This window comes from Platichthys flesus, chromosome 20, assembly GCF_949316205.1.
Source record: "Platichthys flesus chromosome 20, fPlaFle2.1, whole genome shotgun sequence".
In the NCBI taxonomy this organism is placed as follows: Eukaryota; Metazoa; Chordata; class Actinopteri; order Pleuronectiformes; family Pleuronectidae; genus Platichthys; species Platichthys flesus.
In genome coordinates this window covers 1,400,209-1,414,116 of record NC_084964.1, presented here as the reverse complement: position 1 = coordinate 1,414,116, position 13,908 = coordinate 1,400,209, and the positions used below count along the sequence as shown (strand labels likewise).

Below are 13,908 nucleotides of genomic sequence, written 5' to 3'. Positions count from 1 at the left end.
AAGTATCCTTTAATAAGGAGTCTTTTAAGCTAAGACTTTCATCTGCATGCTGGTGCTCAATTCCTAACCTTAAAATCTCCGTAGCCCAACGTGGGGCTCGAACCCACGACCCTGAGATTAAAAGTGTCTTGCTCTACCGAACTGAGCTGGAGCTTCTTCCAAATAACTTCCCATCACAATAGAAATGTTAGAATGCAAGAAATATGTTTCATGAGAAGTAAAACCTTCTTGTATGAAAACAACCTAGGTCTGAGATAATGATGAGATTACAGAATAAGTTTTACATTTAATGTTTTTGAGCACAAGTTCCGTGAACAAAAACAACCTGAACCATGTTGTCCAATTATTTCGCAAGAAGATCAAACCAACGCTTGTCATTGGTTAGGGATTCAATCTCTTGCAGTTTCCATTCTAGTTAGGCTAGATAATCTAGACAAATTGATGGGTTCAATATATATATAATCTTCTGATCAGATGTTGATGTTTGCTTGGTGTGTGTGAACTCTATGGAATGTATTTGCTCTGAAGTATCCTTTAATAAGGAGTCTTTTAAGCTAAGACTTTCATCTGCATGCTGGTGCTCAATTCCTAACCTTAAAATCTCCGTAGCCCAACGTGGGGCTCGAACCCACGACCCTGAGATTAAAAGTGTCTTGCTCTACCGAACTGAGCTGGAGCTTCTTCCAAATAACTTCCCATCACAATAGAAATGTTAGAATGCAAGAAATATGTTTCATGAGAAGTAAAACATTCTTGTATGAAAACAACCTAGGTCTGAGATAATGATGAGATTACAGAATAAGTTTTACATTTAATATTTTTGATCACAAGTTCCGTGAACAAAAACCGCCTGAACCATGTTGTCCAATTCTTTCGCAAGATCAAACACACGCTTGTCATTGGTTAGGGATTCAATCTCTTGCAGTTTTCCATTCTAGTTAAACTAGATAATCTAGACAAATTGATGGGTTCAATATATATATAAATTTCTGATCAGACGTTGATGTTTGCTTGGTGTGTGTGAACTCTATGGAATGTATTTGCTCTGAAGTATCCTTTAATAAGGAGTCTTTTAAGATAAGACTTTGATCTGCATGCTGGTGCTGAATTCCTAACCTTAAAATCTCCATAGCCCAACGTGGGGCTCGACCCCACGACCCTGAGATTAAAAGTGTCATGCTCTACCGAACTGAGCTGGCGCTTCTTACAAATAAATTCCCATCACAATAGAAATGTTAGAATGCAAGAAATATGTTTCATGAGAAGTAAAACCTTCTTGTATGAAAACAACCCAGGTCTGAGATAATGATGAGATTACAGAATAAGTTTTACATTTAATATTTTTGAGCACAAGTTCCGTGAACAAAAACCGCCTGAACCATGTTGTCCAATTCTTTCGCAAGAAGATCAAACACACGCTTGTCATTGGTTAGGGATTCAATCTCTTGCAGTATTTCCATTCTAGTTTAGCTATATAATCTAGACAAATTGATGGGTTTAATATATATAATTTTCTGATCAGACGTTGATGTTTGCTTGGTGTGTGTGAACTCTATGGAATGTATTTGCTCTGAAGTATCCTTTAATAAGGAGTCTTTTAAGCTAAGACTTTGATCTGCATGCTGGTGCTCAATTCCGAAATCTCAAAAGCTCCATAGCCCAACGTGGGGCTCGAACCCACGACCCTGAGATCAAGAGTCTCATGCTCTACCTAACTGAGCTGGCGCTTCTTCCAAATAACTTCCCATCACAATAGAAATGTTAGAATGCAAGAAATATGTTTCATGAGAAGTAAAACCTTCTTGTATGAAAACAACCTAGGTCTGAGATAATGATGAGATTACAGAATAAGTTTTTCCTTTAATGTTTTCAGCACAAGTTCCGTGAACAAAAACCGCCTGAACCATGTTGTCTAATTCTTTCGCAAGAAGATCAAACACTCGCTTGTCATTGGTTAGGGATTCAATCTCTTGCAGTTTTCCATTCTAGTTAGGCTAGATAATCTAGACAAATTGATGGGTTCAATATATATATATCATTTTCTGATCAGACGTTGATGTTTGCTTGGTGTGTGTGAACTCTATGGAATGTATTTGCTCTGAAGTATCCTTTAATAAGGAGTCTTTTAAGATAAGACTTTGATCTGCATGCTGGTGCAGAATTCCTAACCTTAAAATCTCCATAGCCCAACGTGGGGCTCGAACCCACGACCCTGAGATTAAAAGTGTCATGCTCTACCGAACTGAGCTGGCGCTTCTTCCAAATAACTTCCCATCACAATAGAAATGTTAGAATGCAAGAAATATGTTTCATGAGAAGTAAAATCTTCTTGTATGAAAACAACCTAGGTCTGAGATAATGATGAGATTACAGAATAAGTTTTACATTTAATATTTTTGAGCACAAGTTCCGTGAACAAAAACCGCCTGAACCATGTTGTCCAATTCTTTCGCAAGAAGATCAAACACACGCTTGTCATTGGTTAGGGATTCAATCTCTTGCAGTTTTCCATTCTAGTTTAGCTATATAATCTAGACAAATTGATGGGTTTAATTTATATAATTTTCTGATCAGACGTTGATGTTTGCTTGGTGTGTGTGAACTCTATGGAATGTATTTGCTCTGAAGTATCCTTTAATAAGGAGTCTTTTAAGCTAAGACTTTGATCTGCATGCTGGTGCTCAATTCCGAATCTCAAAAGCTCCATAGTCCAACGTGGGGCTCGAACCCACGACCCTGAAATCAAGAGTCTCATGCTCTACCGAACTGAGCTGGCGCTTCTTCCAAATAACTTCCCATCACAATAGAAATGTTAGAATGCAAGAAATATGTTTCATGAGAAGTAAAACCTTCTTGTATGAAAACAACCTAGGTCTGAGATAATGATGAGATTACAGAATAAGTTTTTCCTTTAATGTTTTCAGCACAAGTTCCGTGAACAAAAACCGCCTGAACCATGTTGTCCAATTCTTTCGCAAGAAGATCAAACACTCGCTTGTCATTGGTTAGGGATTCAATCTCTTGCAGTTTTCCATTCTAGTTAGGCTAGATAATCTAGACAAATTGATGGGTTCAATATATATATCATTTTCTGATCAGACGTTGATGTTTGCTTGGTGTGTGTGAACTCTATGGAATGTATTTGCTCTGAAGTATCCTTTAATAAGGAGTCTTTTAAGATAAGACTTTGATCTGCATGCTGGTGCAGAATTCCTAACCTTAAAATCTCCATAGCCCAACGTGGGGCTCGAACCCACGAGCCTGAGATTAAAAGTGTCATGCTCTACCGAACTGAGCTGGCGCTTCTTCCAAATAACTTCCCGTCACAACAGAAATGTTAGAATGCAAGAAATATGTTTCATGAGAAGTAAAATCTTCTTGTATGAAAACAACCTAGGTCTGAGATAATGATGAGATTACAGAATAAGTTTTACATTTAATATTTTTGAGCACAAGTTCCGTGAACAAAAACCGCCTGAACCATGTTGTCCAATTCTTTCGCAAGAAGATCAAACACACGCTTGTCATTGGTTAGGGATTCAATCTCTTGCAGTTTTCCATTCTAGTTAAACTAGATAATCTAGACAAATTGATGGGTTCAATATATATTTAATTTTCTGATCAGACGTTGATGTTTGCTTGGTGTGTGTGAACTCTATGGAATGTATTTGCTCTGAAGTATTCTTTAATAAGGAGTCTTTTAAGCTAAGACTTTCATCTGCATGCTGGTGCTCAATTCCTAACCTTAAAATCTCCATAGCCCAACGTGGGGCTCGAACCCACGACCCTGAGATTAAGAGTCTCATGCTCTACCGAACTGAGCTAGCCGGGCTTCTTCCTTATAACTTCCCATCACAATAGAAATGTTAGAATGCAAGAAATATGTTTCATGAGAAGTAAAACCCTCTTGTATGAAAACAACCTAGGTCTGAGATAATGATCAGATTACAGAATAAGTTTTACCTTTAATGTTTTCAGCACAAGTTCCGTGAACAAAAACCGCCTGAACCATGTTGTCCAATTCTTTCGCAAGAAAATCAAACACACGCTTGTCATTGGTTAGGGATTCAATCTCTTGCAGTTTTCCATTCTAGTTTAGCTATATAATCTAGACAAATTGATGGGTTTAATATATATATAATATTCTGATCAGCCGTTGATGTTTGCTTGGTGTGTGTGAACTCTATGGAATGTATTTGCTCTGAAGTATCCTTTAATAAGGAGTCTTTTAAGATAAGACTCTGATCTGCATGCTGGTGCTCAATTCCTAACCTTAAAATCTCCATAGCCCAACGTGGGGCTCGAACCCACGACCCTGAGATCAAGAGTCTCATGCTCTACCCAACTGAGCTAGCCGGTCTTCTTCCCCATAACTTTCCATCACAATAGAAATTTTAGAATGCAAGAAATATGTTTCATGAGAAGTAAAACCCTCTTGTATGAAAACAACCTAGGTCTGAGATAATGATGAGATTACAGAATAAGTTTTTTCTTTAATGTTTTCAGCACAAGTTCCGTGAACAAAAACCGCCTGAACCATGTTGTCCAATTCTTTCGCAAGAAGATCAAACACACGCTTGTCATTGGTTAGGGATTCAATCTCTTAAAGTTTTCCATTCTAGTTTAGCTATATAATCTAGACAAATTGATGGGTTTAATATATATATAATATTCTGATCAGCCGTTGATGTTTGCTTGGTGTGTGTGAACTCTATGGAATGTATTTGCTCTGAAGTATCCTTTAATAAGGAGTCTTTTAAGCTAAGACTTTCATCTGCATGCTGGTGCTCAATTCCGAATCTCAAAATCTCCATAGCCCAACGTGGGGCTCGAACCCACGACCCTGAGATTAAAAGTGTCATGCTCTACCGAACTGAGCTGGCGCTTCTTCCAAATAACTTCCCATCACAATAGAAATGTTAGAATGCAAGAAATATGTTTCATGAGAAGTAAAACCTTCTTGTATGAAAACAACCTAGGTCTGAGATAATGATGAGATTACAGAATAAGTTTTACATTTAATATTTTTGAGCACAAGTTCCGTGAACAAAAACCGCCTGAACCATGTTGTCCAATTCTTTCGCAAGAAGATCAAACACACGCTTGTCATTGGTTAGGGATTCAATCTCTTACAGTTTTCCATTCTAGTTTAGCTATATAATCTAGACAAATTGATGGGTTTAATATATATATAATATTCTGATCAGACGTTGATGTTTGCTTGGTGTGTGTGAACTCTATGGAATGTATTTGCTCTGAAGTATCCTTTAATAAGGAATCTTTTAAGCTAAGACTTTGATCTGCATGCTGGTGCTCAATTCCGAATCTCAAAAGCTCCTTAGCCCAACGTGGGGCTCGAACCCACGACCCTGAGATCAAGAGTCTCATGCTCTACCCAACTGAGCTAGCCGGGCTTCTTCCCCAAAACTTTCCATCACAATAGAAATTTTAGAATGCAAGAAATATGTTTCATGAGAAGTAAAACCCTCTTGTATGAAAACAACCTAGGTCTGAGATAATGATGAGATTACAGAATAAGTTTTTTCTTTAATGTTTTCAGCACAAGTTCCGTGAACAAAAACCGCCTGAACCATGTTGTCCAATTCTTTCGCAAGAAGATCATACACACGCTTGTCATTGGTTAGGGATTCAATCTCTTAAAGTTTTCCATTCTAGTTTAGCTATATAATCTAGACAAATTGATGGGTTTAATATATATATAATATTCTGATCAGCCGTTGATGTTTGCTTGGTGTGTGTGAACTCTATGGAATGTATTTGCTCTGAAGTATCCTTTAATAAGGAGTCTTTTAAGCTAAGACTTTCATCTGCATGCTGGTGCTCAATTCCGAATCTCAAAATCTCCATAGCCCAACGTGGGGCTCGAACCCACGACCCTGAGATTAAAAGTGTCATGCTCTACCGAACTGAGCTGGCGCTTCTTCCAAATAACTTCCCATCACAATAGAAATGTTAGAATGCAAGAAATATGTTTCATGAGAAGTAAAACCTTCTTGTATGAAAACAACCTAGGTCTGAGATAATGATGAGATTACAGAATAAGTTTTACATTTAATATTTTTGAGCACAAGTTCCGTGAACAAAAACCGCCTGAACCATGTTGTCCAATTCTTTCGCAAGAAGATCAAACACACGCTTGTCATTGGTTAGGGATTCAATCTCTTGCAGTATTTCCATTCTAGTTTAGCTATATAATCTAGACAAATTGATGGGTTTAATATATATAATTTTCTGATCAGACGTTGATGTTTGCTTGGTGTGTGTGAACTCTATGGAATGTATTTGCTCTGAAGTATCCTTTAATAAGGAGTCTTTTAAGCTAAGACTTTGATCTGCATGCTGGTGCTCAATTCCGAATCTCAAAAGCTCCATAGCCCAACGTGGGGCTCGAACCCACGACCCTGAGATCAAGAGTCTCATGCTCTACATAACTGAGCTGGCGCTTCTTCCAAATAACTTCCCATCACAATAGAAATGTTAGAATGCAAGAAATATGTTTCATGAGAAGTAAAACCTTCTTGTATGAAAACAACCTAGGTCTGAGATAATGATGAGATTACAGAATAAGTTTTTCCTTTAATGTTTTCAGCACAAGTTCCGTGAACAAAAACCGCCTGAACCATGTTGTCCAATTCTTTCGCAAGAAGATCAAACACTCGCTTGTCATTGGTTAGGGATTCAATCTCTTGCAGTTTTCCATTCTAGTTAGGCTAGATAATCTAGACAAATTGATGGGTTCAATATATATATAATATTCTGATCAGACGTTGATGTTTGCTTGGTGTGTGTGAACTCTATGGAATGTATTTGCTCTGAAGTATCCTTTAATAAGGAATCTTTTAAGCTAAGACTTTGATCTGCATGCTGGTGCTCAATTCCGAATCTCAAAAGCTCCTTAGCCCAACGTGGGGCTCGAACCCACGACCCTGAGATTAAGAGTCTCATGCTCTACCGAACTGAGCTAGCCGGGCTTCTTCCTTATAACTTCCAATCACAATAGAAATGTTAGAATGCAAGAAATATGTTTCATGAGAAGTAAAACCCTCTTGTATGAAAACAACCTAGGTCTGAGATAATGATCAGATTACAGAATACATTTTACCTTTAATGTTTTTGAGCACAAGTTCCGTGAACAAAAACAACCTGAACCATGTTGTCCAATTATTTCGCTAGAAGATCAAACCAACGCTTGTCATTGGTTAGGGATTCAATCTCTTGCAGTTTCCATTCTAGTTAGGCTAGATAATCTGGACAAATTGATGGGTTCAATATATATATAATTTTCTGATCAGACGTTGATGTTTGCTTGGTGTGTGTGAACTCTATGGAATGTATTTGCTCTGAAGTATCCTTTAATAAGGAGTCTTTTAAGATAAGACTTTGATCTGCATGCTGGTGCAGAATTCCTAACCTTAAAAGCTCCTTAGCCCAACGTGGGGCTCGAACCCACGACCCTGAGATTAAAAGTGTCATGCTCTACCGAACAGAGCTGGCGCTTCTTCCAAATAACTTCCCATCACAATAGAAATGTTACACTGCAAGGAATATGTTTCATGAGAAGTAAAACCTTCTTGTATGAAAACAACCTAGGTCTGAGATAATGATGAGATTACAGAATAAGTTTTACATTTAATATTTTTGAGCACAAGTTCCGTGAACAAAAACCGCCTGAACCATGTTGTCCAATTCTTTCGCAAGAAGATCAAACACACGCTTGTCATTTGTTAGGGATTCAATCTCTTACAGTTTTCCATTCTAGTTTAGCTATATAATCTAGACAAATTGATGGGTTTAATATATATATAATATTCTGATCAGCCGTTGATATTTGCTTGGTGTGTGTGAACTCTATGGAATGTATTTGCCCTGAAGTATCCTTTAATAAGGAGTGTTTTAAGCTAAGACTTTGATCTGCATGCTGGTGCTCAATTCCGAATCTCAAAAGCTCCTTAGCCCAACGTGGGGCTCGAACCCACGACCCTGAGATTAAGAGTCTCATGCTCTACCGAACTGAGCTAGCCGGGCTTCTTCCTTATTACTTCCAATCACAATAGAAATGTTAGAATGCAAGAAATATGTTTCATGAGAAGTAAAACCCTCTTGTATGAAAACAACCTAGGTCTGAGATAATGATCAGATTACAGAATACATTTTACCTTTAATATTTTTGAGCACAAGTTCCGTGAACAAAAACCGCCTGAACCATGTTGTCCAATTCTTTCGCAAGATCAAACACACGCTTGTCATTGGTTAGGGATTCAATCTCTTGCAGTTTTCCATTCTAGTTAAACTAGATAATCTAGACAAATTGATGGGTTCAATATATATATAAATTTCTGATCAGACGTTGATGTTTGCTTGGTGTGTGTGAACTCTATGGAATGTATTTGCTCTGAAGTATCCTTTAATAAGGAGTCTTTTAAGATAAGACTTTGATCTGCATGCTGGTGCTGAATTCCTAACCTTAAAATCTCCATAGCCCAACGTGGGGCTCGAACCCACGACCCTGAGATTAAAAGTGTCATGCTCTACCGAACTGAGCTGGCGCTTCTTGCAAATAAATTCCCATCACAATAGAAATGTTAGAATGCAAGAAATATGTTTCATGAGAAGTAAAACCTTCTTGTATGAAAACAACCCAGGTCTGAGATAATGATGAGATTACAGAATAAGTTTTACATTTAATATTTTTGAGCACAAGTTCCGTGAACAAAAACCGCCTGAACCATGTTGTCCAATTCTTTCGCAAGAAGATCAAACACACGCTTGTCATTGGTTAGGGATTCAATCTCTTGCAGTATTTCCATTCTAGTTTAGCTATATAATCTAGACAAATTGATGGGTTTAATATATATAATTTTCTGATCAGACGTTGATGTTTGCTTGGTGTGTGTGAACTCTATGGAATGTATTTGCTCTGAAGTATCCTTTAATAAGGAGTCTTTTAAGCTAAGACTTTGATCTGCATGCTGGTGCTCAATTCCGAATCTCAAAAGCTCCATAGCCCAACGTGGGGCTCGAACCCACGACCCTGAGATCAAGAGTCTCATGCTCTACATAACTGAGCTGGCGCTTCTTCCAAATAACTTCCCATCACAATAGAAATGTTAGAATGCAAGAAATATGTTTCATGAGAAGTAAAACCTTCTTGTATGAAAACAACCTAGGTCTGAGATAATGATGAGATTACAGAATAAGTTTTTCCTTTAATGTTTTCAGCACAAGTTCCGTGAACAAAAACCGCCTGAACCATGTTGTCCAATTCTTTCGCAAGAAGATCAAACACTCGCTTGTCATTGGTTAGGGATTCAATCTCTTGCAGTTTTCCATTCTAGTTAGGCTAGATAATCTAGACAAATTGATGGGTTCAATATATATATCATTTTCTGATCAGACGTTGATGTTTGCTTGGTGTGTGTGAACTCTATGGAATGTATTTGCTCTGAAGTATCCTTTAATAAGGAGTCTTTTAAGATAAGACTTTGATCTGCATGCTGGTGCAGAATTCCTAACCTTAAAATCTCCATAGCCCAACGTGGGGCTCGAACCCACGAGCCTGAGATTAAAAGTGTCATGCTCTACCGAACTGAGCTGGCGCTTCTTCCAAATAACTTCCCGTCACAACAGAAATGTTAGAATGCAAGAAATATGTTTCATGAGAAGTAAAATCTTCTTGTATGAAAACAACCTAGGTCTGAGATAATGATGAGATTACAGAATAAGTTTTACATTTAATATTTTTGAGCACAAGTTCCGTGAACAAAAACCGCCTGAACCATGTTGTCCAATTCTTTCGCAAGAAGATCAAACACACGCTTGTCATTGGTTAGGGATTCAATCTCTTGCAGTTTTCCATTCTAGTTAAACTAGATAATCTAGACAAATTGATGGGTTCAATATATATTTAATTTTCTGATCAGACGTTGATGTTTGCTTGGTGTGTGTGAACTCTATGGAATGTATTTGCTCTGAAGTATTCTTTAATAAGGAGTCTTTTAAGCTAAGACTTTCATCTGCATGCTGGTGCTCAATTCCTAACCTTAAAATCTCCATAGCCCAACGTGGGGCTCGAACCCACGACCCTGAGATTAAGAGTCTCATGCTCTACCGAACTGAGCTAGCCGGGCTTCTTCCTTATAACTTCCCATCACAATAGAAATGTTAGAATGCAAGAAATATGTTTCATGAGAAGTAAAACCCTCTTGTATGAAAACAACCTAGGTCTGAGATAATGATCAGATTACAGAATAAGTTTTACCTTTAATGTTTTCAGCACAAGTTCCGTGAACAAAAACCGCCTGAACCATGTTGTCCAATTCTTTCGCAAGAAAATCAAACACACGCTTGTCATTGGTTAGGGATTCAATCTCTTGCAGTTTTCCATTCTAGTTTAGCTATATAATCTAGACAAATTGATGGGTTTAATATATATATAATATTCTGATCAGCCGTTGATGTTTGCTTGGTGTGTGTGAACTCTATGGAATGTATTTGCTCTGAAGTATCCTTTAATAAGGAGTCTTTTAAGCTAAGACTTTGATCTGCATGCTGGTGCTCAATTCCGAATCTCAAAAGCTCCATAGCCCAACGTCGGGCTCGAAACCACGACCCTGAGATTAAGAGTCTAATGCTCTACCGAACTGAGCTAGGCGGGCTTCTTCCTTAGAACTTCCCATCACAATAGAAATGTTAGAATGCAAGAAATATGTTTCATGAGAAGTAAAACCCTCTTGTATGAAAACAACCTAGGTCTGAGATAATGATGAGATTACCAAATAAGTTTTACCTTTAATATTTTTGAGCACAAGTTACGTAAACAAAAACCGCCTGAACCATGTTGTCCAATTCTTTCGCAAGAAGATCAAACACACGCTTGTCATTGGTTAGGGATTCAATCTCTTGCAGTTTTGCATTCTAGTTAAGCTAGATAATCTAGACAAATTGATGGGTTCAATATATATATAATTTTCTGATCAGACGTTGATGTTTGCTTGGTGTGTGTGAACTCTATGGAATGTATTTGCTCTGAAGTATCCTTTAATAAGGAGTCTTTTAAGATAAGACTCTGATCTGCATGCTGGTGCTCAATTCCTAACCTTAAAATCTCCATAGCCCAACGTGGGGCTCGAACCCACGACCCTGAGATCAAGAGTCTCATGCTCTACCCAACTGAGCTAGCCGGTCTTCTTCCCCATAACTTTCCATCACAATAGAAATTTTAGAATGCAAGAAATATGTTTCATGAGAAGTAAAACCCTCTTGTATGAAAACAACCTAGGTCTGAGATAATGATGAGATTACAGAATAAGTTTTTTCTTTAATGTTTTCAGCACAAGTTCCGTGAACAAAAACCGCCTGAACCATGTTGTCCAATTCTTTCGCAAGAAGATCAAACACACGCTTGTCATTGGTTAGGGATTCAATCTCTTAAAGTTTTCCATTCTAGTTTAGCTATATAATCTAGACAAATTGATGGGTTTAATATATATATAATATTCTGATCAGCCGTTGATGTTTGCTTGGTGTGTGTGAACTCTATGGAATGTATTTGCTCTGAAGTATCCTTTAATAAGGAGTCTTTTAAGCTAAGACTTTCATCTGCATGCTGGTGCTCAATTCCGAATCTCAAAATCTCCATAGCCCAACGTGGGGCTCGAACCCACGACCCTGAGATTAAAAGTGTCATGCTCTACCGAACTGAGCTGGCGCTTCTTCCAAATAACTTCCCATCACAATAGAAATGTTAGAATGCAAGAAATATGTTTCATGAGAAGTAAAACCTTCTTGTATGAAAACAACCTAGGTCTGAGATAATGATGAGATTACAGAATAAGTTTTACATTTAATATTTTTGAGCACAAGTTCCGTGAACAAAAACCGCCTGAACCATGTTGTCCAATTCTTTCGCAAGAAGATCAAACACACGCTTGTCATTGGTTAGGGATTCAATCTCTTACAGTTTTCCATTCTAGTTTAGCTATATAATCTAGACAAATTGATGGGTTTAATATATATATAATATTCTGATCAGACGTTGATGTTTGCTTGGTGTGTGTGAACTCTATGGAATGTATTTGCTCTGAAGTATCCTTTAATAAGGAATCTTTTAAGCTAAGACTTTGATCTGCATGCTGGTGCTCAATTCCGAATCTCAAAAGCTCCTTAGCCCAACGTGGGGCTCGAACCCACGACCCTGAGATCAAGAGTCTCATGCTCTACCCAACTGAGCTAGCCGGGCTTCTTCCCCAAAACTTTCCATCACAATAGAAATTTTAGAATGCAAGAAATATGTTTCATGAGAAGTAAAACCCTCTTGTATGAAAACAACCTAGGTCTGAGATAATGATGAGATTACAGAATAAGTTTTTTCTTTAATGTTTTCAGCACAAGTTCCGTGAACAAAAACCGCCTGAACCATGTTGTCCAATTCTTTCGCAAGAAGATCATACACACGCTTGTCATTGGTTAGGGATTCAATCTCTTAAAGTTTTCCATTCTAGTTTAGCTATATAATCTAGACAAATTGATGGGTTTAATATATATATAATATTCTGATCAGCCGTTGATGTTTGCTTGGTGTGTGTGAACTCTATGGAATGTATTTGCTCTGAAGTATCCTTTAATAAGGAGTCTTTTAAGCTAAGACTTTCATCTGCATGCTGGTGCTCAATTCCGAATCTCAAAATCTCCATAGCCCAACGTGGGGCTCGAACCCACGACCCTGAGATTAAAAGTGTCATGCTCTACCGAACTGAGCTGGCGCTTCTTCCAAATAACTTCCCATCACAATAGAAATGTTAGAATGCAAGAAATATGTTTCATGAGAAGTAAAACCTTCTTGTATGAAAACAACCTAGGTCTGAGATAATGATGAGATTACAGAATAAGTTTTACATTTAATATTTTTGAGCACAAGTTCCGTGAACAAAAACAACCTGAACCATGTTGTCCAATTATTTCGCAAGAAGATCAAACCAACGCTTGTCATTGGTTAGGGATTCAATCTCTTGCAGTTTCCATTCTAGTTAGGCTAGATAATCTGGACAAATTGATGGGTTCAATATATATATAATTTTCTGATCAGACGTTGATGTTTGCTTGGTGTGTGTGAACTCTATGGAATGTATTTGCTCTGAAGTATCCTTTAATAAGGAGTCTTTTAAGATAAGACTTTGATCTGCATGCTGGTGCAGAATTCCTAACCTTAAAAGCTCCTTAGCCCAACGTGGGGCTCGAACCCACGACCCTGAGATTAAAAGTGTCATGCTCTACCGAACAGAGCTGGCGCTTCTTCCAAATAACTTCCCATCACAATAGAAATGTTACAATGCAAGGAATATGTTTCATGAGAAGTAAAACCTTCTTGTATGAAAACAACCTAGGTCTGAGATAATGATGAGATTACAGAATAAGTTTTACATTTAATATTTTTGAGCACAAGTTCCGTGAACAAAAACCGCCTGAACCATGTTGTCCAATTCTTTCGCAAGAAGATCAAACACACGCTTGTCATTGGTTAGGGATTCAATCTCTTAAAGTTTTCCATTCTAGTTTAGCTATATAATCTAGACAAATTGATGGGTTTAATATATATATAATATTCTGATCAGACGTTGATGTTTGCTTGGTGTGTGTGAACTCTATGGAATGTATTTGCTCTGAAGTATCCTTTAATAAGGAATCTTTTAAGCTAAGACTTTGATCTGCATGCTGGTGCTCAATTCCGAATCTCAAAAGCTCCTTAGCCCAACGTGGGGCTCGAACCCACGACCCTGAGATTAAGAGTCTCATGCTCTACCGAACTGAGCTAGCCGGGCTTCTTCCTTATAACTTCCAATCACAATAGAAATGTTAGAATGCAAGAAATATGTTTCATGAGAAGTAAAA

The 13,908-nt window shown here is 37.7% G+C and overlaps 7 non-coding genes across 7 annotated transcripts; all 7 read right to left on the bottom strand.

Annotated features, from left to right (window-relative positions):
* Nucleotides 1-3,758: 3,758 nt before the first annotated feature.
* On the bottom strand, nucleotides 3,759-3,832 carry trnak-cuu (transfer RNA lysine (anticodon CUU)). Its single transcript has one exon. It is a non-coding gene; the product is annotated as a tRNA-Lys (tRNA).
* A 1,508-nt stretch (nucleotides 3,833-5,340) lies between these two features.
* trnak-cuu (transfer RNA lysine (anticodon CUU)) lies at nucleotides 5,341-5,414 on the bottom strand. Its single transcript has one exon. It is a non-coding gene; the product is annotated as a tRNA-Lys (tRNA).
* A 1,504-nt stretch (nucleotides 5,415-6,918) lies between these two features.
* Nucleotides 6,919-6,992, bottom strand: trnak-cuu (transfer RNA lysine (anticodon CUU)). The gene has a single exon. It is a non-coding gene; the product is annotated as a tRNA-Lys (tRNA).
* A 980-nt stretch (nucleotides 6,993-7,972) lies between these two features.
* Nucleotides 7,973-8,046, bottom strand: trnak-cuu (transfer RNA lysine (anticodon CUU)). Its single transcript has one exon. It is a non-coding gene; the product is annotated as a tRNA-Lys (tRNA).
* A 2,028-nt stretch (nucleotides 8,047-10,074) lies between these two features.
* trnak-cuu (transfer RNA lysine (anticodon CUU)) lies at nucleotides 10,075-10,148 on the bottom strand. Its single transcript has one exon. It is a non-coding gene; the product is annotated as a tRNA-Lys (tRNA).
* A 2,037-nt stretch (nucleotides 10,149-12,185) lies between these two features.
* trnak-cuu (transfer RNA lysine (anticodon CUU)) lies at nucleotides 12,186-12,259 on the bottom strand. The gene has a single exon. It is a non-coding gene; the product is annotated as a tRNA-Lys (tRNA).
* Nucleotides 12,260-13,764: 1,505 nt separating this feature from the next.
* trnak-cuu (transfer RNA lysine (anticodon CUU)) lies at nucleotides 13,765-13,838 on the bottom strand. Its single transcript has one exon. It is a non-coding gene; the product is annotated as a tRNA-Lys (tRNA).
* Between the last annotated feature and the right edge of the window lie 70 nt (nucleotides 13,839-13,908).